The 23955-nt window shown below is 42.0% G+C and overlaps 1 long non-coding RNA gene across 1 annotated transcript in view; it reads right to left on the bottom strand.

Annotated features, from left to right (window-relative positions):
- Window positions 1-869: 869 nt before the first annotated feature.
- The window catches only part of LOC138795118 (uncharacterized), a 49824-nt gene continuing 26738 nt past the window's right edge, over window positions 870-23955 (bottom strand). The window contains exons 2-3 of the long non-coding RNA XR_011363574.1: window positions 1101-1178; window positions 870-926 (exon numbers count right to left, since the gene is read on the bottom strand). This is a non-coding gene — a long non-coding RNA (uncharacterized lncRNA). The remainder of the gene's footprint in view (window positions 927-1100; window positions 1179-23955) is intronic.

Raw genomic sequence — 23955 nt, 5'->3', positions numbered from 1 at the left:
CTATCTATCTATCTATCTATCTATCTATCTCCTATCTATCTATCTATCTATCTATCTATCTATCTATCTATCTATCTATCTCCTATCTATCTATCTATCTATCTCCTATCTATCTATCTATCTATCTATCTATCTATCTATCTATCTATCTATCTATCTATCTCCTATCTATCTATCTATCTATCTATCTATCTTTCTCCTATCTATCTATCTCCTATCTATCTATCTATCTATCTATCTCCTATCTATCTATCTATCTATCTCCTATCTATCTATCTATCTATCTATCTATCTATCTATCTCCTATCTATCTATCTATCTATCTATCTATCTATCTATCTATCTATTATCTATCTATCTATCTATCTATCTATCTATCTATCTCCTATCTATCTATCTATCTATCTCCTATCTATCTCCTATCTCCTATCTATCTATCTATCTATCTATCTCCTATCTATCTATCTATCTCCTATCTATCTATCTATCTATCTATCTATCTATCTATCTCCTATCTATATCTATCTATCTATCTATCTCCTATCTATCTATCTCCTATCTATCTCCTATCTATCTATCTATCTATCTATCTCCTATCTATATCTATCTCTATCTATCTATCTATCTATCTATCTATCTATCTATCTCCTATCTATCTCCTATCTATCTCCTATCTATCTATCTATCTAGAAAACTTGTATCTTGGAGCAGCACTACAGATCACTTACGGTGGGTGCCAGCAGGTGGCCGAGACCACGGCTTCCAAGTAGGTATACGCAGAAATTCCCACAGCACTCCGAAGTATCAAGCAAACGTGATTTATTGCATGGTGACACAGCACAAAAAAGTCAAAGCGACGTTTCGACGACCTCGTTTGGGGTGCGTTACGTGCCGCCACATGGTGAAAGGGTCCAGCTTCATTCACCCTGTAACAAAGAGAGAACACAAAATCAAACATTATCTATCCTGCAAATCTGATTTTGTTATTTACATTTTATGGTGCCCATGTAATATGATCTACGTGGGGGAAACCACGGGGGAATTTAGAGTAAGATTTACTCAACACAGGTACAGTATAAGGAAACAGAAAATGGACTTACCTGTGTCCAAACATTTTACTGAACATGGACACCAGGAGAGTGATTTAAAGTACATGGTGGTGGACAGGGTTCATATGCCTGCAAGAGGAGGCAATAGACAATTAGCGTTACATAGACGTGAACTAGAATGGATTTTTAAGACCAATGCTTTGAGTCCTGCAGGACTGAACGTAGAATATAAGACATCACGACATATGATGAGATAAGCTGTGATTCCACTGTGACCCCTGTGGATCTATGTGCTGTTAATCCGAGTGTGTCAATTGTTTACATTAGATTCTTTTTTATATATTAACTGTAAATAATTTTGTCTTACAGATAATGTTATTATGGTATCGGATTGTAGCGGACAGACTCACCACCCACCGCAGCAAGAACAAACCGAGGCAGTAAGTTAAATACCGCAAAACCCGGATGTCTTTTTATGTTACTTTCAGTCACCATTCACACACAACTGTGTTTAAACCATGACTACAAGCGATCTCTGGGAAGGGGCCCGGAGGGGCCACAGGATGTAAGGACGACGCGGTACCGGACAAATTAAGTGTTCCGGGGTGATGCTAAGTCCTATACTCGTCCCAAGTACCGATATGATCGCTTTGTAAACTTGGTGACTGTTCACATTTAAATACATGTGGTCGGCATGGAAAATATCAGCTTTCTCTGCAGTAGCGGCGGTACCGACTGTGATGATGGTTCGGGGTGATGCTGCTTTTCTGCTTAGAGCTGTTTGAGCGACCTGCACCATGATCCACCACGACTACTACAACCAATATTCCCACTTGGGATCGAGACATGATGGGTGTAACTTACTATGCACAGAGCGCTGACATGCGCACTACTGCCAAAAGGTTCATGTTCCTCCTCTACTGGTGGTGAGCCGGAGCCGCTACAAGGAATTATTGAAGGAATTATTTAAAGACAAGACTGTTATGATTTATATTATTATGTTGGATGATGCTTTGCCGTCCGGCTCAAGCTATTTCTCACTACACTTGAGCACTTGTACACATGATTTGTGTACTCATGTATTCACTTGTATTGATTTTTTTACAAAAAACTTTATTTGTTTGTTTGTCAAACCTTAGTCACGTGCACCAATGCACCTATCACAGTGTAACACTAATTAATACACCTGTATAAAAGAATCTGTTGTTTGCTGTTTAGTCACGCTTGAAAAAGACGACGGAGGTCGTCGAAACGTCGCTTTGACTTTTTTGTGCTGTGTCACCATGCAATAAATCACGTTTGCTTGATACTTCGGAGTGCTGTGGGAATTTCTGCGTATATCTATCTATCTATCTATCTATCTATCTATCTATCTATCTATCTATCTATCTATCTATCTATCATCAATATATTATCTGTCTATCTCCTAGTTATTATCTATCTATCTATCTATCTATCTATCTATCTATCTATCTATCTATCTATCTCCTATCTATCTATCTCCTATCTATCTCCTATCTATCTATTATTTATCTCCTATTATCTATCTATCTATCTATCTATCTCCTTCCTATCTATCTATCTATCTATCTATCTATCTATCTATCTATCTATCTATCTATCTATCTATCTATCTATCATCAATATATTATCTATCTATCTATTTATCTTCTATCTATCTCCTATCTATCTATCTATCTATCTATCTCCTATCTATCTATCTATCTATCTATCTATCTATCTATCTATCTATCTATTATCTATCATCAATATATTATCTGTCTATCTCCTAGTTATTATCTATCTATCTATCTCCTATCTATCTCCTATCTATCTATCTATCTATCTATCTCCTATCTATTTATCTTCTATCTATCTATCTATCTCCTATCTATCTATCTATCTATCTATCTATCTATCTATCTATCCATTTTCTATTTAGTTATACCTTTCAGCCAGGCACAGAACTAAATTTTGGAAACCCATACAATCATCCTTTTTTTCATTGCTTGACCTTGTATCATTTATTTGCCAACATCTCATTTCCCCTGTGTTTTACGCTCCTTACTATTTCTTTTTAACCTTTTTTCCTTTTTTTCTCTCCGCTATCCCTTGTTGGCCTTGCTACAATTTCATAAGCACTGCTAAATACTTTGGGAAATGGTCTATATGGAAGATTCTATTTGAAACAAAATTACTTTCCTACCTATCTTCACTTCAAGAGGAATTTAAACATTCTCGGATTGAAAAAGCTAATGCATTTTGAAGGCAGTAAATAATAGATTTATTATTGTAGAAACAGTTCAAACAATTTCTAAGAGATTGTACCGCAAAGCAATAATAATGTTGGTCAAGCTTCTGGAGAACTCTCTTTGCGGTAAAAATTCGCATTAATCGCATGCTTATGTTCCATAAACAAGTTTTTACAACTTTTCCCCCCATATTTCTTAATGTCCTATTTAAGTCAAGCTGGATCGAAAAGTTTGTGCTAGGATGACGTGAATTTCATGATAGTTTTATTTTTCTTTTACCAAAAACTTTTTGGATTACCCAAATATCATTTTAATTTTCGTGTATATCTTATTAGGGATTATATGGGTTCTCCATTCAGAATCCCTGGCCAAAGTAGAGAGCAAAGATCGCCTCTTGTTTTGGAGGACTCGTCTTAAATTGCACAGACAACCTGTTGATTTAAATAGGAACTGTGTTATGCTTGATTTAGCCTTTGGGGGTGCTGTAGGGAATGTGAACATTGACTTACCGATTACTAGAATTCGGGACCCCTGTTTCTTGTCTTCACAATTTCCTCTTTTACAACTATATGGGTATTGTGTAGAGATGAGCGAACCGGGTTCGGGTTCGAGTCGATCCGAACCCGAACGTTCGGCATTTGATTAGCTGGGGCTGTTGAACTTGGATAAAGCCAATGACTATATCCATGATTTCCACGTAGCCTTAGGGCTTTATCCAACTTCAGCAGCCACCGCTAATCAAATGCCGAAAGTTCTGGTTCGGATCGACTCGAGCATGCTCGAGGTTCGCTCATCTCTAGTATTGTGCTCTTAAATTACAGCTTACACCCTATCTTCAGGATATGACATAACTTTCTGGTCCGGGGGGGACCCATGGAGATCAACTTTTTCTGGCAGCTCCTATAAAGAATTAATGGAGTGGAAACATGCATGTACATCCTTCCACTCCATTTTGATGCAAGATTTGGTTCCTGTTTCCTGATCAATCTAACCTTCGATAGTTATCCCCATTCCAGGGCCATTTCTTACACTGTGAGGACGCTGACAGCTGGGGGGCGCCGGTAGTCCTGTCCTTAGTGGAGAAGGCACTGGTACCCATGATGCTTTTCCAGCTCTGTGCTCAGATCCCATCATATTGCCCATTAGCTTGTTCTCACTGAGCCCGATCCTGGTCTAAAGAAGACTCAGCCCCCCGCCTGATGTCCTCTGCCACCCCAGTGGGCAGCTTCTCAGACCAAGACACGACAATGCCCCCACTACACTGCAGAGCAGCACCCCAACCCCCTCCTGTTGCCATCCCCGCACACAGATCGCAGCGCTTCCCCTCCCCCAGCTTCCAGCTCCCTCCCGTGATGTGGTGGCTCCCGTGCTAGGCCTGCTCCTTGTCTATAGAAGACTTGGCACCCTGCCTAATGCCCTCATTACCTCAGCAGGCAGCCCTTCGGACCTGGATACTACAATGGCCCCACTACACGCACACAAATTATAGTGCTCCCCTCAACCCTCTGCTCCAATCATTCCGGAAACCAGTCTGTAGATTTGGGTCACCTTGTAGAAAGCTCCGATAGAGCAGCCCACTTCCATTGTCAGGTCCTCATGGAGAGCACAGCCCTGCAGCTGTGACCGATGGCACCATCATCCATTACTACTCCATGTTGACTGGATGGGTTCAGACTGCATTTGGGCAGTAAACTAATATATACTATGGTTGGCCCATAGAGCTTAGTGGACCAAACAGTGTAGTAATAAAAATGTTTGCTTTTGGGAAAGTAGACATTTGGGCCCTCTCCCGGCCACACTTGGGACCCTCTCCTGGCCACACTTAGCAGTGATTAGTAGCACCCTAGACCCCCTGCCCCCTTCTTTTCCGCTTTTTTCAGATTTTAGAAACTGCTCTGCCCTATCCTGAGGGTAGGTAAAAAGCTATGATCATGTGACATTCACCTTTAGACTTTGTTCACACACTGTATAAACAATGGCCATTGATTGACACGGCCGTTGTTTGCCGTGTCAAACAACAGCTGCTGTTAATCATGTTCACGCGGCCGATACTGTAGTAGTTTTGCATGTGCCTGCCATTCAAATTGCCATTGAAATTAGTGCAATATACGGCCATGAGAATGACCATACACTGTGTCAACAGACTTTGAACAATGGCCGTTCACAGTCTGCGGGGCGGAAATAATTGATAAGTCGATTATTTCCATGGTGGTAGGGCAACAGCAGCTCTTACAAACATTGTGTGCACAGTGGCCGGTGTTCCCCTTAGTATTCCACACAGTCAACAGCAGCCATTCTTGTAAAAAGAAAAGAAAAAAAATTGTGTGAACATAACCTTTAAGGGGAATGTACCATCAAGCCTGGGCAGAAGCACTGTAGGCAGGCTGACCCACCCCCAGTGGGAGGAAACCCCCGCCCCTCTATGATACAGCTCCATTAGAATCAATGGAACCCTATCATAGAGGGGTTTGGGTTTACTTCCACTGGAGGTGGGTCAGCCTGCCTACAGTGCTTCTGCCCAGGCCTGATGGTACATTCACTTTAAAAGGGTTATCCAGCGCTACAAAAACATGGCCACTTTTCCTCCTCTCTTGTCTCCAGTTCAGGTGCGGTTTGCAATTAAGCTCCATTTACTTCAATGGAACTGAGTTTCAAAACCCCACCCAAACTGGAGACAACAGTAGGGGGAAAGTGGCCATGTTTTTGTAGCGCTGGATAACCCCTTTAAGGCTCCGGGCCTGTCCACTGCATAATAAGAACTTCTAGTCCCCACAGTCATACTAAAAGAAGTAGTATATGTCTTAAGATGACTTGTTTATTTCCTCACTGCAGTATACAGAGCTTCTCCTTGCCCTGACTTCACCACCTTCTCATGAACAGACACAATTTCAGTCAGGATGTTATGAATTCTGTTTATACTGAATTGTGAGGATTGTAATGATTTCACTCGGTTGTTATGGGAATAGATTCAGAATGTATTACAGAATAAAGGAAATCCTCAGTTTAATATTTCATACAAACAACAGTAGTTGCAATGTGATCGGACTGCTTATAGGATTCCTATTTTACTGCTTCCATATGGTACTTTTACACGGAGCGATAATTTGCCCGATCGCACGATTAACAATTTTGAATGAACAATGTTTTTTTTATAACGATCAGCGTTTAGACGGAATGATACATTGTACGGAAAATTCGCTATGCGATCGTTTTGCGATCGTTGAAGCCTATCTCACACATAGGTGAAATCGCTGAAAAAATGTTTACACGGAACGATCTGCGAATTTTTGGCGAACGATCAACGATGATTTGAGAACATGTTGAAAGATCAAAATGAACAATTTTTTGCTCGTCGTTTGATCGTTCGTTGCGTTTACACGTACGATTATCGTTCGCATTTGACCGTTATCGTGCAAAAATGAACGATCAATCGTCCCGTGTAAAAGGACCAATAGGAATTAATAGGGTAAGTAGCAGCCAGGTGCTGATAATCAAATGGCCTAGATTACCAGATCACCAGCAAGTGCAACCAACTCTGTAATGGTGCGTTTACACAGGCAGATTTATCTGTCAGATTTTTTAAGCCAAAGCCAGGAACAGACCATAAACAGGGAACAGGTCATAAAGGAAAGACTGAGATTTCTCTTCTTTTCAAATCCATTTCTGTCCTTGGCTTCCAAAATCTGTCAGATAAATCTGCCTGTGTAAACACACCATAAGGTGATCGCCTCTATAAAAGTCCAAACTTTGACTGAAGCCAATGAGAGTCTGGTGGAAAAGGTGGTAGATAGAGATGAGCGAACCTCGAGGATGCCAGAGTCGATCTGAACCCGAACTTTGGGCATTTGATTAGCGGTGGCTGCTGAACTTGGATAAAGCCCTAAGGCTATGTGGAAATCATGGATATAGTCATTGGCTGTATCCATGTTTTCCAGACAACCTTAGAGCTTTATCCAAGTACAGCAGCCACTGCTAATCAAATGCCGAACGATCGGGTTCGGATCGACTCGAACCCGAACCCAGTTCGCTCATCTCTAGTGGGAGACACATATCCCCAGCCACCCAATGACAATTACTAGCCTCCGACTCTAAACAATAAGTGCACTTGTGGTTCAATTGAAAGAGGAACCCTGTTTGTGAGCTATACACAATTCCACCAACCCTCGGCTAGTAACAGTGACAGCGCTTGTGGGAAAACATTTTTTGGGAGGGTACACAATAGACACAACCATGTCACAGGTCTTCCACTTTTAACCAAGACGGCACTTGGGGTTCAATTTAAAGTGTAACTGTTAAAGTATAGTACAAGTGATTATAAGAAACTCTCTAATAGGTTTTATTAAGCAACAGAGTTTCCTTCTGTACTAAAAAAGCTGTTTCCCAGCCCCCCCCCCTCACTACTTATGTGCTCATTATCAGGCAAAGCCGTCTACATTACAGAGGAGCAAAATGAAGACTGGTTTGTTGTGTCCATTATAACCTATGGAGGGGGGAGGGGTCGAGGAGGATGAAGGAGCAGGAATAGGAAACAAATAGCCTGGGTCACATGTCCAATCTGACCAATCCCAGGTGACATATGCAAGCTTGCTGATTGGGTGCAGAGCCGTCAGCTCAGCAGCCTTTCAACAAACTTTATTGAAGAACAACAAAGACGTGTGACTGTTCAGTTTTTTCATTCGTTACTCGAACATGCAAATTCAGGCAGAAACTCGCGTTCGTTCGTCCCTAATTGGAAGACTTCAGTTTTTTTTTGTTTTTTTTTACATAGAAGTAATTTAGAAATCTGTATACTTTCAGGCACCAGTTGAGTTCCCCTTTAATGCATGCCCAAGGGTAAAAATGTGATCGGGTTGAGTTGTAGTTGCAATTAAAATGTGTTGAAATCCTTCCTTTACTTACTATTGGAAACTGATGTCATGCAGATAAAAACTGCAACGTAACTGCAACACAACCCGATTGTGTGTTTTCACCCTAATTTCAACATATGTCTGTATCCTCTTAGTTGGCTGATCTATCAAGTTGCCATTGTGTCCGAGCCCTTACATCATGCCGCATTAGGTATATTGTTCTTACACTCTTCTTTCCTTTTTTTAGAGGTTGGATCTACTTACAGAAAGTAGCTGCAATTTCCTCTTTGCCTGCTAGATGGCGCTGTGGAATGTAAAATAGAAACATCGAGCCATGAATCCTGCCTTCTCTGCTGAACTTTGGTAATTTCCTTAGTAAAATATTTGTATGATTTTTATTAATAACGCACTTTTTAAGGTGAATGCTAATGAAAATTATATGCTGGAACGTTATTCGGTGTTTAGAGTAAATATATCATGTTGACAAGTCACAAAAAGATGTTTTTGCTATAGTAAGTTTGTTATTAGCGGATCAGGTATATTTCTTGTCTGTGAAAAAAATAAGAAAAAAAAAGTTTTCACTTTCTGCCACCCTACTGTAAGCTTAAGGGGGTACTCTAATATTAAGTAAAACATTAAGTATAAACATGCTGCAGAGGCATATAGCATAACTTACCTGCCTGTCCTAGTACTGAGATTTACCAAAATGTAATTTGTTTTAGAGTCTTAGTTTTGTATTTTGTGGTTCTACTTCCTGGTTCAGCAGTTGCTCAGTACTACAAGTCCCAGAATGCATTGCTTTCCCTCAGATGATCTTCACAGTCCTCCCACCCTCCCTTCTCCCCTCCCCCAGCACTCCTGCCAGCTCCTTAACCAAAGATGTTGCAGAACATACTGCACACTAATGCACAATCAGTAAGGTTGCAGCACTTCCTGCATCATTCAACACAAAGCATTATCCTGCAATCACATCTTACACTGCCTAATATCTCTACCATCTATCTATCTATCTATCTATCTATCTATCTATCTATCTATCTATCATCTATCTCCTATTTATCTATGTATATGACATGGAGATGGTGATGTAGCTCGACGGGCGGGTCAGAGATGGTGACATCACTCAGGGGGTGGGGCTAGGCCATGGACAGGGTACAGGATCAGCAGCCTGTGGGCCTCAGCGCAGGAGTCAGGGAGGTGGGTGTTTTTATTCTCACCCATCCCCTCCTTAGACATATTGAAAAAGAAATGTCCTGCCAGGAGTTCTCCATTAAAGGAGAAGTCCGGCCAAAATTATTTTTTTATATGTTATTACTGATGGAAAGTTATACAATTTTCTAATGTACATTAATTATGGGAAATGCTCATATACTGCTATTTCCCTTAATTTAGTGTATCAGGAGAATTCTTTTAGAAGCAGTGACGTCACGACGAATGGTGCAATTCCTATGGAGTATCCAGCAGGGGGCGCACTATATTTAGAAGTCAATGAGTACCATTGACTTCTATATATAGTGCGCCCCTGCTGGACACTTCATTGGAATTACAATGGATGTGTATGTAAATGTAATATACAGTGTTTTTGAATGAATTCATTGATGGAATACTTTGGGGAGCAAGTGTCCTTGCTCCCCAAAGTATTCCATAAATGTAATCAATCAGTACATCACAGTAAGCCCACCGAACCACTGCCGCTGCTCTGGACTACACTCAACTACTACTCTCATCACCTGCTCATAGCATGAGCAGGTGATGGGAGGTAGTAGCTGGGTTATATTGTGATGAGATCGCCACCGCTGCTGATGCTGATGCTGCCGGGCGCAGGGGGAGCCCCTCATCACTGTGCAGCAGCCATCATCCCCCTCCTGCTTCTTCCGGTATCCGGCCAAACTTTACACTATCTGATGGCTGACTCCCCGCCCGACCGCTGCTCTCCGATCACATGTGCCGTCCGGGGACACCAGGAAGCACCGGGAGCTGCTATGTGTGATCGGAGAACAGCGGCCGGGCGGGGGGGGGTCAGCCTTCAGATAGTGTAAAGCTTGGCCGGATCCCGGAAGAAGCAGGAGGGGGATGATGGCTGCTGCACAGTGATGAGGGGCTCCCCCTGCGCCCGCCAGCATCAGCGGCGGCGGCGATCTCTTCACAATATAACCATATAACCCAGCTACTACCTCCCATCACCTGCTCATGCTATGAGCAGGTGATGAGAGTAGTAGTTGAGTGTAGTCCAGAGCGGCGGCAGCGGTTTGGTGGGCTTACTGTGATGTACTGATTGATTACATTTATGGAATACTTTGGGGAGCAAGGACACTTGCTCCCCAAAGTATTCCATAAATGTATTCAATCAAAAACACTGTACTTTACATTTACATACACAGCCATTGTAATTCCAATGGAGTGTCCAGCAGGGGCGCACTATATATAGAAGTCAGGGGTACTCATTGACTTCTATATATAGTGCGCCCCCTGCTGGACACTTTTTGGGGAAAAAAAGAGAACACAAAAAATAATGAATGTAAATTACAAATTCATTTTATTTCACATCTACTGTAGATTTAGGTTTTGAAAGTTATAATGACAGTGACACTATAAAGGAGAAGTCCAGGCAAAATGAAAAAACCAGTGTGGGCAGAGGGAGCATAATATAGAATGTATACTTACCCATCCCTGTGCCCCTGCAGTGCCATGCCACAAGCTCAATCTCACCCTCCAGGCTCCAGTCTCTCCTGGGTTCCGGTGTGGTCAAGAACTGGTGGAAAGGGCCCCCTCAACCAGTCCAGGTGTCCCACCCCATTAACTGAATGGCTGAACGGGCGTTCCTTAGCTGGGTCGGACGTTGCAGGAGCTCTGTTGGTGTTATGGGTAATCCACAATAACATTTTTATTATTCAGTCTGCATGGCTATGTGGACGCTAAAGTTTTTTTTCCTTATACTGTATACTGTACAGTATGTGCTCCCTTTAATCACTTTTTATTGTATTTTTGCTGGTACAGTATGTGATGTGACCAAAAATCTGCATTACGTTATTTACCATGCAGGAGCCAGAATATGATGACTTATCCCCACGTGCAGCAATACCAAATATGTTTTTCTATTTTTTTTTTCTTTGCAGTGACGTCACTCCAGCTGGAGAGCGCTGGATGAATACTTATTAGAAGGGATGAGCTGGTCGGGGCAGATCAGTGCACCCATCCCCTGACCCATCCTCACGAAACAGCCTCATTAGCATATGGATTAAACTACATGAAAACTGCACAAAGGATCAATGGGAGAAACTTTTTCCTTAGTGTTCTGTAGGGACATAACCGCAGGTTAGATGCAGGTGTATTTAAAAATAGTAAAAGGCGGGTAAATTGAATTTTTTTTAAGAGAGAAATTTATTTATATATATTTTTTTTATTTTATTTTAAAAACTTTTTAAGTCCCCTTAGGACTCCGTGGATTGCGCAGCTTGCCATTGCTCGTGGTCGTGCACATCTTTGCTGGTCCCATGGGCTTCATTCTGCAGATTCCAGTGTCCACCCGAAGAATGAGTGGGTTCATTCTTTGGGAGGACGGCAGAATCTGCCAAACTATATAATGAAGCCCATGGGACCAGCGCTGATGCACTTGGCCGACAGCGTCCATGAGCAGGGGTGAGCTGCGGAATTCGTGGCGGGTGATCCTACAGGATTCCGTAGTGTGGCTAATATCCTTAAAGTGTACCTGTCATGAAATTTTTTTTTTACCATGTCAAAAATTTTAATGTCAGGGTTTAGTGTTCAGTAGTGATGAGCGAGCTTGCTGGTCCGAGCTTGGTACTCAATCAAGTGTTAGGGTACTCGATGGCACTCGTTACTCGGACGAGCATCTCGCGATACTTGAGAAAATCTCATCATCCGTTTCATGTAAGTTTGGGCACTATTTCTCAGCCAATAAACATGCAGGACACTCTTTGGTACATCCTGCGATCACGTGGGACCCATACATGCCGATAGCAGCGATCGGTTGGCCAGATCAGATGACCCTGCCATATAAAAATCTCGGCTGCAGAGGCTCGGCTCACATGTATGCTGGAAGAGATTAGGGACAGAGCTGCTGCTGGTCAGGGAGAGTGTTAGGGAGGGAATTAGCGTTCCAGTAGGCAGGGTATATACTAGTGAAACAACCAAACAGCCCTTGTAAGGGCTTCAAATCGTTTTTCAATTGTATTACTACAGACTGCTGGCTGGGACTTGCAGTGCAGCTACCACGATTTAACCAGCACACTGTGGTGATCGGCTGCTGGCAGAGAGGGGACATTAGGTGTTGCATACAGACCCCTAAGAAGTGCTCAGTACTATTTTATTGGGCCCTCTACTATATTTCCAGATGTCTGTATTTCTTACACCAGGCATATCTAAGTTCACTACTGCTTGTTCAGTGTAAAGGGGGCGTCACACAGTGTGTATATAGGTGCAGCCACCAACAGATTGTATCCCACAGCTGTTGCCCAGAATTAGGCATAATGGTGCCATTAGGCAGCCTCAGAGGTATCCATACATGCTGCCCCTGCTGTTTTCCGTCCATTTCCGTGGTGTTTCCATCATTTTCTGAGGTTGACAGGTTTTCACACGACCTTCCCTCTACCGAACTTGGGTCTCCTGCAAAAATGCTTGAGTTTCCCATTGACTTCAATGGGGTTCGTTACCCAAAACGAGCACTCGAGTATCAGGAAATATTTGTCTCGAGTAACGAGCACCCGAGCATTTTAGTACTTGGTCATTATTAGTGTTCAGACCCTGATCGATCAGTAGAATGAGGAGGTTACCACGCACTCCTCTCCCCTGTACAAGCAAGATGGCTCCATGGACTTCTAGAGACAGGAGAGAATGCTCAGAGCATGGACTTCTGTCAGTTTTGTTTTTCCCAATCGATTGTGGTCTGACCCCAACCATTAAAAACTGTAAAAATGTCCCTGACATGTTAAAAGTTTTTTTCTTGACTGTGTCTTTTCATGTACATGTATGTGAATTTTGCTTTAACCCTTTGAGGACCAGGCCCAAAATGACCCAGTGGACCACGCCAATTTTTGTGTTTTAGTTTTTCCCTCCTCCCCTTCTAAGAGCTCTAGCACTTTCAGTTTTCTATCTACAGGGTCATGTAAGGGCTTGTTTGTTACAGGAATAGTTGTACTGTGTAATGGCGTCTTTCATTCTACCATAACATGTATGATGGAACCCCAAAATATTATTTATGAAAATATAAATTAGTTAAAATGGAAAAAAAGAATGCAAGAATGCACAGGGGGATTCCTGTGTCTACGTAATGCAGTATATGGTAAAAGCGACATGAAACCATTATTCTATAGGTCAGTCCGAACACAACCACATGCAGGTTACACAGATTCTCCAATGTTTTATTTTTTTCCTTTCTTTTCGTTTACCCCGTTTGCCGTACGGGATGATTGTTATATTTTAATCGGACAATTATGCATGCTACCGTATATAATATGTTTATTTAATTATTTTTAGATGTTTTATTTATATTATGGGATAGGTGGTGATTTTAATTTTTTATTGGGGGAGGGGCTTTGGGGTATTTTTAAAAGCATTTTTACTTTTTTTTTTTTTTTTAACTCTTTTTAAGTACCCCGGGGGGACTATTACATGCAATACTTAGATTGCATACACTGATCATTGCTGTGGCCTGTGGAAGACTCAATGAGCAGAGCGCTTATCGAACTGCATGGAGGAAGGTAAGAGACCTCCGTCGGTCCGACACAGCTATTGGACACAGTGTGACTGTGGGGGTCCCCATCGGTATGGGACAGGTGCTGCTCCTGTCACTTACATTTAAACACTGCGATCGTGCCGCGGCATTTAAGGGGTTAATGACAGGCTGCAGCACAATGGTGCAGCCTGTCATTAATGGTGAGGGCCCGGCTACTGATCGCAGCTGGCCCCCACCTGCGCAGCGGATATAATGTACACCCAGGACGTACCTGTGCGCCCAGGGTCGTCTGGTGACAGGTGCGTTTAGGGTCGTCTAAGGGTTAAAGGGTGAAAAAAATTCTTATTATGAAAATAAGTTACTTTGAGTTACAGTGGCCGTCCAACAAAATTGTCCGTCTTTTTGACTGTGTGTGAACATAGCCTTAAACATAATGAAATGCCCAAGAAGAACACTGTGCAACAAATTATTTATTTTTGTGAAAGCAATGACAGGTCTGGGCTGTTTCCCTGGTTGCCGTGGGCTGAAGTCTGTGTTACATTTTGTCTCTCTTCAGTGCAGAAGTCCATTATGTACATGGATCATTATTGACATCCTGACATTTGTCATCGCTTTTCAAAGCTATTAATTTTTGTTCTTTATCTGTAAATGTCAACATGTCATTTATTCATAAAACGATTTGTATTCCCAAAACCGAAGAAAAATACGGCTTAATGGGAAAAGCTAGCATTTCGTACTGGCGGAAGCGATTTTTCTCAAAGATAAGAGTGAAGAGTAGGGAAAAAAACCCAGCAATAATAAAACCGGTCGTAAATGCTTCAGTGGGTGTTAAAAAATAATGTTGCAAATCTGAAAAAAATAGGAACATGAAAAGAAAACATAAAAGTGAAAAGGTCTTAGGTTTAGAACGGTTCCCAACTGTTTTCTGGTTTACGAGGTAAAAAAAAAGTTTATTTTTTTATTAAAAACATCGGAAACGTTATGAAAGGAAATTTACTGCGATGGTTAGGGACTTCTATGGGGAGCACTGAGATGTTTCTTGAGAACATTAGTATCAGGAGGATGTAGGAATACACAGTCTACCATTGTATACCACACCTCCTCTCCAGACACCCACCTTCCAGGGTTTAGGACCTTATCGAATGGGCACTAGTAGGACCAGGGATTAGCCAACAAATCAGCAAATACTCACTCTTTGGGTGATTACATGGTTTTGACATGTTTAACCCCTTAACGATGCATGACAGGAATAACCGTCAAGCCGTTAAGGGTAAGCAGAGGCGGCTCCCGGCGTAAGCCCTACCTGCAGCAACATCTGGTTTTGCAGCATATTTTATAGAAAAATTAGGTCTGTAGTTGCAAAGTATAATTGGTGTTGCAAAAAATAAGGGCTCATGTGGGTCTGTAGGGGAAAATATGCAAGCGCAGTGGCCTTTTAAACAAGAGGAGGAAAAAAACAAAAGCACAAAAATGAAAACTGGCTGCATCCCTAAAGGGTTAAAAATAGTAGTTTCATGTCTTAACATCACCCTATATAATAGGCAATGTGTAACCAAAAAATTATAAACATAAAGGGCTTTTTCGTGTGTCCCTTCCCAGCTGATACCAAGCCATGTACCCTGCCCCCTCAAAAACCAGGCTTGGTCAAAGAGAGATGATCTGGGAGATCAGTGATCATATTGGGCAGGTGTTGTAATAAAGTCCTTTTTGCTGACATGTTGAAACCACTTAGACACAACTTGGTACGCATGAAAACCTAAAGTGACTCAATACTCACACTTATGATGCGTACAATAGCAGATGGCCACCACCTACAAGTTCAACCAAGGAGGGCATGGATGAAGGGATTAGGGGTGGGATTATGGGTACATTCTATACATATGCATTAACGTAATTTTGTTCTAAGAACTTGTTCACACAAATTAAGTATTAATCACGGCCGTTGTTGCCAATTTGCAACATGGGTGCAATTAAAACTGAACTTACATTGTGCTCCGCTAGAGGAAATCCCATCCTGAGTGTATACACATAGTATACACCTGGCTGGGATTCCTAACGGCGCCGCAGAAAACCCTGTCAGTTCACACAATGGAGTGTGTGACATTGTGAACTCCATTGTGTGCTGTGGGGAGTTCTGATGCGGGCGCGCACTGATGCGCCCGTATCAGAACTCAGTGGCACTAAAGATCATCTGGCCGTTACTGCAGCATTGGCCGGGATGATCTTTTCTGAGACCGGCCGTTCCGTGATCCGGCTGGGTCACGGAACGGCAGGTCTCATACTAAGTGTGACCATAGCCTTAACATGTAGAATTTTTACATGCGTGTGTCACGGCCGCGGCGGCGTCCCGTGCTCCGGGCCGCCGCCGCAACCTCCCTCTGCCCCATGCAGCCGCCGGGGTCCTTGTGCAGGGACCCGGCGCTGCTACCTGTTCGGCCCCGGGGGGGCGCCTTACCTCGCCCCACTCCTGTCTCCGTCTGTGCCGGCCAGCGCGCACGTCCCCGCCTCCTAGGGCGCGCGCGCGCCGGCTGTCTCAGGTTTAAAGGGCCAGTCCGCCCCTAATTGGGTAGTTGCACTAATCACTCCCTATAAATTCCAGCCCTGCCCCACTACAGGTGTTGGAGCCTCTGCATGCTTCCCATAGCGTTTGGCCCAGCTCCCTGTTGTTCCTGACCCTAGTCCTTGTCCCTTGTTCTTGTCTGCAGTCCTTGTCCCTAGTCCTTGCCCGCTGCCTTCCAATTGTTCCTGAGTCCTGTCCGCCACCTGCGATCACGTCTACAGACCTCTGCCTGCACTATCTCCTGCCTACTGCTCCTGCCACGCCTCGCCTGCCGTCACTAGCAACCAAGCCAGGGGTAGCGACCTGGGGGTCGCCTGCCGCAGCAAGTCCATCCAGCCTTGCGGCGGGCTCTGGTGAAAACCAGCGGCCCCTTAGACTCCGCTCCCTGGTGAGGTTAGTGCCATCGCTAGTGACGGTCCAGTGGATCCACTACTCCAGGCGTTACAGCCTGACATAAAATAAAGAAAAACAACAAGAATAATTTAAATGACAGACTAGAACATAAGGAGAAATAACCTTGTCCGTTGAGGCTTACAGTCTACAATTTTAAATTAAATTGATGACTTGGCAGCCTCCCCCATCCAGCATCAATGGGGCATTAATCTGTTGCAAGATGAGCTCATGATTCACCCATATTATGACCTACAGGAGCCATAACGCAGAATTGAATGGGAATAGGTGGAATGGTGGGGCTATCTTCGGGCTTTGCTGGTAACAGTTGATATGGGAGATAATTTGCAAAGGAGTCCAAAGTTAACAGGATGACAAAAGCAAAAATATGTAGAACCTTCTTCTCGCAAAGTTTGAACAAGGAACATGAAATAACATATACTGTACAATACAAAAAGGACTTGATAGAATCTAATAAAGCATCAATAAAGTCTAATAGTCTATTTCTCTAGGAAATAGACACTAGTGGTAAGTTATTGGCTCCAAAGCCATCTCCAAATCGGTGTTGGAGGATCCTCTGTTACTCTGTTGGGCAAGTTCAATACTATGTCCTGCAATTATAACCGGGGAATGTGAAAAACCCCAAATCCAAGCACAAAAAGGGAGCAGTTGTCATCCACGCCTCATACTGAAGCCAATGGAATAGAACTGGAATTTTTCACATGATAGGGGGAGATCTTTATTAGGTCTTCATGACACTTTAAGGTTCACACATCCTTTAAATTTTTCTCTAAATTTTTAACATTTCAAACTCCCAGAGGCCGTTTCCAGACGGCAGGATTCACAGGATTACCTAATAAGCATTTCCTTTTTTTTTTGCCCTTTCAGATAAATATTCTGCAAAAAATTCTTCATGGGGATCCAGAAGTCTTATTGTGGGAGAGGTTTCATGATGCCAGAACAGCAGGGTTGACATTTTACTTCTAAGTGTTGTCAGCACAATGCAATTCATACATTTTCTAATATAGAATTTCCAAATGATGTTCACAATCCACCACTCCCTCTCATTGAATTGTAAAGGTCTTTTCTTACAAGAGGGCCAGGGAAACGTTCAGGCAAATCTAATTTGGTTGGACATGAGGCTTTCCTGGGCAGGTGTGGTTCCTCTAGTTTGATGGATTGGCTTTGGGCTAAACCGAAGAGCAGAGTCTAAGGCTGCTTTCACATGTCCGCAATTTTGCGGGCCTTACCAACAGGAAAGGGAAGTAATGGACATGTTCCCTGCCCGGCATGATATATCAATATCATGTCGGCAGCGGGAAAACTTTGAATCACTAGGGCACTGTAATGACAGAGCCAAGTGGCTGTGTCACTACAGTGCTACAGAGATTCAAACAGTTTCCCCTCGGCCGGTATGATATTCATACTTCATGCCGGACGGGGAACCAATCCATTACATGCCTTCCCTGTCCATAAGATCTGTAAAATTGCAGACGTGTGAAGCCTAGTGCATAGTATTTTTTTGTCCGAATTCGGAGCTCATTTCGGTAGGTAGTTTCACTCAATACTACAACTGGATCCAAAACAAAATGTAAAGGTGCAAATCTTTTTTATTATACTTTTACTGTGTGTCAGTTCCACTCTTGATTTTTGCTAAAATTGTGATCAAAATGAGCTCCAAAATGAGGACCACATACTGGCCAAAAATATTATGTATAAACCCAGTCTAAGGTGTTCACATGTTTCCACCCCTTAATCTGGACTTTGCTACAACATAACCCCAGACCAATAACAGCTGACTAATCAAAAGAGTGGCAACAAAACAAAAAAGAATGATATAGATATATTATTTTTTTTTGGCTGAAGCCAGTTAATTTTCAAATGGTTGACTGACAGAAGTTTAGGGTTGCCAAAGTTTTTTAGGGAAAAGCTTTCACTGTGGTTTTGTGCCAAAACCAGAGAAGGATCCAACACAAAAGAGAAGAATAAGTCATCTCTTTATATTGTCCATCCTAATTGAATCCACTTCTGGTTTTGGCACAAAAACTGTAGTGGCAGATTTCCAAAAAACTGCTATGTGTGTTTCCAGCCTAATAAAGAAATGGAAAGAGAGGGGGGCACTCACTGGTGTAATATCCTCGGGTCTACAACACCGCAACTGCTCACTCACCTGGAGTGGTTGTGCAAGTAACACTAATAAGAGCTCAAGAGGGGCATGGAATCACTGCAGCTTGCCAGGAACCACTCGTGCCCAACGGACTGAGTGCAGTTGCAGTAGGTAGAAAGCCAACCTGAATCTAGTCGGCTATGGAGAAACTCCTTTCATGCAATTAGCGCAGGTGATGTGCAACTTAGCCGGAATCCTTCACAGTAAACAGGATAAAACCGGACACCGTAACATATCAAGAAGAAAAAATGTTTTATTGTAACATACAAGGCGTTTCGGCCCCTTAATAATATGGAGCAGTAAATCGTTTTTTGTTTTTGATACGTTACGGCGCCCGTCTTTATCCTGTTGACTGAAAAGGATTCTGGCTAAGTTGCACATCACCTGCGCTAATTGTCTGAAAGAAGTTTCTCCATAGCCGACTAGATGAAGGTTGGCTTTCTACCTACTATTTCCAGCCTAATAGTATCGGTCAGGACAGGCAGCAGACAGACAGACAAGGTCAGGAAACAAATCTTACTGAGTATCTTTTATTAGAAAAAACTTTTGACTTTAGACCACAACTAATCAGGAGAACCAATAGGGAGATGACCACGCTATCATGCTTACCTCTCCCTGCTCTGTCTGCCTGACCTGGATGGGTTCCTAGATGAATTATGGGGCCATCCAGGACACATAATACAGAGACAGGACAGAATTCACTACACACACTTTTCTCTTGATCAGTTGCGGTCTAAACACTCAGACCCCGCCGGACTATAAATTTTGACATGTCTGTAAGAAAGTTTTTTTCTAAGGACGATAACACTTTAACTGGCCTATCCAAAAAGTAGACGAGCTTTGTGCTTCACAGGAACCTGCAAGGAGCGATGGGAGATGGATCTTTAATTAGCCGGCAGAAATAGGACATTGTCAAAAATACTTTGGCAAGCACTGGTCAAGAGATCATGCATGTGCTTTGTGGCTCTAGAGCTCCCAGCTGGAGGATAGATGGAGTGGGCAAAACATCATGCAAGGAGGCAGTAGAACAGTGGCAGCAGAGATGAGGTCAGTGGTGGTAGCCATGGTGGCAAGAGAGCATGACAGGTTTAGGAACTATTATTGTGCCAGACCTGGGCCCATTATTGGGAAATCCTTTGGTACTCTGTCAGGCTAGGGCTACATAGAACAGAAAAACATGGAGGGGAGGGTTACATCAGCCTATGTACAAGGGTTTGGAACTCCTAATTTGTTGTGTTTCTCAGGAATGGAAGAAAAGTGAATTGTACTGTACCAAAATATTATTTTTATGATAGTCAATGTTTCTCTATTATTGGGAAATTCTTTAATACTCTGTCAGGCTAGGGCTACATAGAACATAAAAACACGGAGGGGAGGGAGGGTAACATTAGCCTGTATACAAGGGTTTGGAACTTCTAATTTGTTGTGTTTCTCAAGGATGGAAGGAAAGTGAATTGTACTGTACCGAAACATTATTTCTGATTATCATTGTTTCTGTATTATTGGGAAATCCTTTGATACTCTGTTGGGCCTAGGGCTACATAGAACAGAAAAACATGGAGGGGAGGGAGGGTTACATCAGCCTGTATACAAGGGTTTGGAACTCCTAATTTGTTGTGTTACTCAGGGATGGAAGGAAAGTGAATTGTACTGTACCAAAATATTATTTCTGATTATGAATGTTTCTCTATTATTGGGAAATCCTGTAATACTCTCTTGGGGCTAGGACTACATAGAACATAAAAAACATGGAGGGGAGGGTTACATCAGCCTGTATACAAGGGTTTGGAACTCCTAATTTCTAGTGTTTCTCAGGGATGGAAGAAAAGTGAATTGTACTGTACAAAAATATTATTTTTCTGATAGTCTAATGTTTCTTTATGTTTTCTGGCAACACATAATAGTTTTTTCCTCCACACAAAGACTACCAAGGATTTCCAAGAGACAATAATAAGCACTGTCACCAGCCATTGTTCCCCACTTCAGCCATTTATTATAGAGAATCTCTATGATGTTTTCCCAATTGCATCTACATAAAATCAATCATTTCACGAAATATGCAATACTATCAGTCCAGTCATCCAGCCCGAATGTGGCGGGAATCTCCTCTTATCTGATGTTGCATAAATTGAGTTGCGCTCATTTTTAATGTGTTTTTGCTTATCTTTAGAAAGAATTTGTAATATTGCAGTGTGGCGCGTGTCTCACTAATACTGACGCTTCTATCTTTACTTCAAACCGGAAAGAAAATCTAGATAGAGGAAAATGAGACCTGGACAACACATGGAAATCTTGCGTTAATGCAGATTCGGTTTGGAATAATTTTACAGATGACAAGAACAATCTTGTTTACAGCTGCAAAAAGATATGTAATCCAAGATATTAAACTAATGCAAATGGCAAGAGTTCCTTATGAAGGAGCCATATAACGCATGCTAAAAAGTTACCACCGCCTTAGGCTTGCCAGGAGAGATTCGACATATAGAACACTTACCGCATGATTTCATTTTGAATTGTGTAATGCCATGTTTCACCTGTGGGGGTGCTGCTAGGAATTTCTGGATGGAATTTTTTTTTTCTGTTTCGTGATTAGAAAAGTTGAATGTTCATATGCACTTTTATATACTCAACGTTTGTGTCAAAAATTGGTATAAATATATTAAAGGGGTTCTCCAGCGAAAACTGGTTTCAGAAAGTTATATAGATTTTTAATTTACTTCTATTTAAAAATCCCATATTTATCAGCTGCTGTATGACCTGCAGGAAATTTAAAGGGGTTATCCAGCGCTACAAAAACATGGCCACTTTTCCCCCTACTGTTTTCTCCAGTTCAGGTGTGGTTTGCGATTAAGCTCCATTTACTTTAATGGAACTGAGTTTCAAAACCCCACCCAACACTGGAGACAACAGTAGGGGGAAAGTGGCCATGTTTTTGTAGCGCTGGATAACCCCTTTAAGTCTGACACACTGCTCTCTGCTGCCACCTCTGTCCATGTCAGGAACTGTCCAGAGCAGTAGCAAATCCCCATAGTAAACCTTTCCTGCTCTGGACAGTTCCTGACATGGACAGAGGTGGCAGCAGATAGCACTGTGTCACAATGGAAAGAAAACACCACTTCTGCAGAACATACAGCAGCTGATAAGACAGGGAAGACATGAGATTTTTAAACAGAAGTAAGGCTGGGTTCACCCTGCGTTTTTAGCATACGTTTAACGGATCCGTTTTTTTTTAACGGACAAAAAAAATAGTGTCAGCAACGTTTTTGTGTCCGTCAAAAAAAAAGGATCCATTTTGATCCGTTTTTTTTTATAATCGAAGTCCATGGAAAAACGGATCAAAACGGATGCACACAAATGCATCCGTTTTTTAAATCCGTTTTTCATCTGTGTTTTTCAAAAAACGGATGAAAAAAACGGATGAAAAAAACGCAGTGTGAACCCAGCCTAAATTACAAATCTATATAACTTTTTGAAACCAGTAGATTTGAAAACATTTTTTCTCCCTGCAGGATTAGCCCTTTAATATAACTGGAAAAAAAAACATTTTTTTATTGTAATTTAAAATAAAAAGTAACAGGATAAGACATGTAACAATTTTAAACTCTAGGCTTAAAGCAAATTTACCACTAAGGATATAATTTTTTTAATATGTATATAACCTAATATCATCAGTTGCAGAGATCCTTGTGGCAGGATCCATTTTTCAAATTGACGCCTGATTAATCTGCGTCAGTTTATTCATATGCTAATAGGGCCTGGCTTAATGCACTGGAGGCGGGTTCGGCACCCCCAGTGTACTGATATCCCCTCCCCTTGGTGACGGCCTCCTGGCTCCAGTGCACAGAGCAGCCTGATTTGCATATGAAACAGGTGCAAAGGCGGAAACCGGGAAGTGATTTGAAAAATTGACCGTGCAACCGGGATCTTCGGGCTGACACTGAAATAACATTTTCTTTAAAAAATTTTTTTTTTATTATCCTTAATGGGGAATTCACTTTACATTCTATAATAAATAAAACAATGATGTGGAAAATAAAATATATTTCAAAAATCATAAACTACAATAAAGCAAATATATAATAAAAATTTCAGCTGTTTTCTTACATTTTAAAAAAAATCTGTTAATTATAATATTTAATTTTTTTCCACATAACAGATGCTGATTACATTAATATTCATAAAATCATTAAGATTGTGATGAGCTAGATATTTATATATAGAAAGAACGAGAGTGATAGAGAGAGAGAGTGATAGAGAGAGAGCGAGCACATAGTACAGCGAATAGATTGCCATGGTATTGCTTTAAATGTTATGGCAGAACAAAATCTGTCGATGACGCATATCTCTATGGGAAGAGATGTAAATTACAGCCAAGCATATGGCAATTGCATGACGTCTCTGGGGTACAGTGTATGACAGCCCTGGCACTGTTTAATGTAGTTTGCATAGAGATGTGTACACTTCCACAGTCACACAGTAGTTTCTGTAACACCCTACACTACCCCTGTAGATAGCCACCAAAACTTCTTAAGTGGAGCAGAGACACCTGTTAAACAGATAAGACTCCCTACTCTTTGTACTGCACAGTAAGTTAGCAATGCTTTATACATTCATGTCTTACTGTTTGAAGCCTGGATGGGGCAAGTGCTCTGCTTCTTGTTTATTGAGTCTGCCTAAATGATTTAAAGGGGTACTCCAGCGATTTCTTTTAAATAAACCGGTTTCAGAAATGTGCATAGATTTGTAAATTACATCTGTTTAAAAATCTCCAGTCTTCCAGTACTTATCAGCTGCTGTCTATCCTGCAGGAAGTAATGTATTCTTTCCAGTCTGCTGCCACCTCTGTCCATGTCAGGAACTGTCCAGAGTAGTAGCAAATCCCCATAGAAAACCTCTCCTGCTCTGCACAGTTTCTGACATGGACAGAGGTGGCAGTAGAGAGCACTGTGTCAGACTGGAAACGCCTCTTCCTGCAGGACATACAGCAGCTGATAA

Source organism: Dendropsophus ebraccatus, chromosome 6, assembly GCF_027789765.1.
Source record: "Dendropsophus ebraccatus isolate aDenEbr1 chromosome 6, aDenEbr1.pat, whole genome shotgun sequence".
In the NCBI taxonomy this organism is placed as follows: Eukaryota; Metazoa; Chordata; class Amphibia; order Anura; family Hylidae; genus Dendropsophus; species Dendropsophus ebraccatus.
The sequence above is the reverse complement of the archived record's forward strand: the minus strand, read 5'-3'. Positions and strand labels throughout refer to the sequence as shown.